This window comes from Octodon degus, unplaced genomic scaffold, assembly GCF_000260255.1.
Source record: "Octodon degus isolate 3935 unplaced genomic scaffold, OctDeg1.0 scaffold00171, whole genome shotgun sequence".
Lineage (NCBI taxonomy): Eukaryota > Metazoa > Chordata > Mammalia > Rodentia > Octodontidae > Octodon > Octodon degus.
Window position 1 is genome coordinate 1584317 of NW_004524747.1, and position 2963 is coordinate 1587279.

At 34.0% G+C, this 2963-nt stretch overlaps 1 pseudogene; it reads right to left on the reverse strand.

Moving 5' to 3' along the window:
* Positions 1–273: 273 nt before the first annotated feature.
* On the reverse strand, positions 274–744 carry LOC101576179 (annotated as a pseudogene).
* Between the last annotated feature and the right edge of the window lie 2219 nt (positions 745–2963).

A 2963-nucleotide genomic window follows, 5' to 3' on the forward strand; every position in this document is an offset into this window, starting at 1 on the left:
TTGTTTAGTGAAATTCTGTATCATTTATATTTTTCTAGGGTTTTTTTGCACCAATACTTCTTATTTTGAAAAAAAAAGAATAGATCCTGGTAGGAAGTGTAAAATGCAAAATCAAATGACTGAAAAACACTGAACAAACAGCATTGTTAATATACAAAATATTATACTACTGAACTAGTAACAGATGATACTCTCTGTGTTGGTAAATCTTTGGAGCTACATAATTGATTTGTTAAATGTAGTTCGCGCCAGCTTCCAAAAATCATAAAATATTTAGTTTCCTTCATTTTTTGATACTTCATCAAAATTTTCCACAAGATCGGGGACATCATCATCTTCCTCACCCATGTTCTCCGGCTTCTGTGTTTTGCTATCCTACACTTGTGGGAACTGTTCAGCTGATTTCCTAAGACTTGTTAAGCAATCAGCACCAAGCCTACTTAATATTCCAGGAAGCATTTCTGTGATTGATTTGGCTTCTGTATGACCAATAATGCAAAAGTGTTAGCAGAGAAGGAAGCTTGGACTTTGGGATTGTTGAAATGAATTACTGTCCCATCATCTTTAATTATGTTCACCTTTTCAATGCCACCTTATTATTCACTAACAGTTATTTTCAGAGAACTCTGAAGCTTTTTGTCATCAGCTTTAGATGTTCTAGGTACCACTTTCTAATTTGTGAGCTGTGCCCTTGCGCCATATCCTGACCTGAGCCTTAAGTTTGGCTAATTTGTCTTGATTCATGCTGTTGGTAAATCTGAAGCAGGGAGGGTCTTCCAAAACAAGCAAGAGCAAGACCTAATTTTACTTTTTTAATTCTGGTTTTAAAAGAAAAATAATCTTGGAGTTTCCTCCTCATGAATGCAGCCACGTTTAAAAATTTGACATGTAATTTTCAGATTGTCAGACAGATTTAGCAAGAGGTGTGGAAAACACAACTCAGTCACTTGTAGGCAGAAAACTGAGTACTGCCCAGTTTGCCAAGATATTGAGTTCAATAAAAAGTATATTTATTATTCATGACGGTCTTAATGTATCCCTCTCACGGCCAAAAAATTAGACACTATTGTGAAGTTTGATCATTTGCATGATGAATTGTAGAGAATAGCATGGATTGGAGAGAGGAATTCAGATTATAAAAGTATTGATAAATGGGGCCATGAATTTTCATAATTCATTTCTTTCCATAATAAGAGGAAACAAACAGCTAATAAAATATTTTAAATTGTTTGCAGAAGAGGAATACATTGTCTAAATTTTCCCAATGTAGGAAAATTTATAACAAATAGGGTATGCCATTAAAATAATTAAGAGAAGACAGTGGTGTCATTTCTCATCCTTTCACCAACTCTAGTAGCTCATTGAACCACATACTACTGCTTTTAAAACTATCGTGTTACAATCAACTCAGGTGAGCACAAAGAAGAGTGAGAAACAGAAACCATGGAGCCAAGCCACAGTTAGTCATTCTGTGAAGATTGAGATAAAAGATGGCAGAAAGGTCAATGAACTCAAAGTGAAAATTAAAAAAAAAGAGCAAAACAAAGTCAGAAAAATTTTCAACAGATGAAAAGAAAGAGATATCAATAGAGCACACTGATTAGGAAAGACGATATTTTATATAATTTGAGAAAAATAATATATTTGGAACCAGAAAAGACGCAGAATAGCAAAGGTAATCTAGGACAACAAATACAAGGCAGGAGGCATTACAATTCCTGACTTGAAATTATACTACAAAGCGACTGTGATAAAATCAGCATAGTACTGGCAACAAAATAGACCTGAGGATCAGTGGAATGTATTAGAACATTCAGAAGCGATTACAAACACACTCAGCCACCTTATCTTCAACAAACAGGCCAAAAACACCTACTGGAAGAAAGATAGCCTCTTTATCAAATGGTGCTGAAAAAACTGGCTCTCTAGTAAATTGACAAGCAATGGCTATGAAATATCCACATAGTTGACACTGACAAAGGATCTACAAAGTACAATAAAGGGTTTCAGGATAAATACTGAGGGGACTTGACTGACCTTATCACATACAAAAGTTACATTTCTTGTTATATAGGTCTTGCTTTATCTTGGTCTTAAGCATCCAGAAGAAAGGTATGAAGACAAGTTATAAGAGGTGAAGCCATGTTAGTATGCTGAACTGTAAAGGGCTCAGGTCAACAACTTCTGACATTCTCAGTCCTGCGGATGACCCACTACTACTATGGATTACTGGACTATGTTGGAATATTCTGCTGAATAAACTCACCTACAATATTTAAATGACAATGGAATACCCTTCTCTGACAAAACTAAACAAAAAATGATACAAATGTATGCATATTTTGTATCTATATATTCAAAATAGTTAGGATCGATATATAGCAACATTCTCTTAATTCAATGAATAAGATATGTTCTAATAGTGTTTGTGGAAGGGAGGTCATATCTGCATCTTATATAATGAATAATCACTGAGACAACAATGTGCAATGTATTTATTATTAAAACTGTCATACAGATTGTTTTTGAAACTGTATCATTGCTTTTTGTTGCTCAATAAAATTATTTTTTTAAATTTCTCTCTACATCCTGAAAACTAAAACTTGACCCAAGTCTATCACCATGCATTAAGCTAAAGTCAAAATGGATCAAAGATCTAAACATTAAAACAGAAACACTAAATCTCCGGGGAGAGGAAATAAGAAAAACTCTTGAAGGTATAGGTGTATGAAAAGAGTGCATGAACAAAAATCAAATCAAAAGGGGAATACTTGAAAGAATTAACTGGAACCTGCTTTTATTGAGAAGATTTTGCATGTCAAAAGACATTACCAACAAAGTGAAAAGACAAACCACAAATTGGAAAAAAATTTAAATAATATCCACTCAGACAAAGGTCTGCCCCCTAGAATTTATGAAGAACTAAATAAACACTAGGGCCCCAAAATTTAAAACTCCATCCA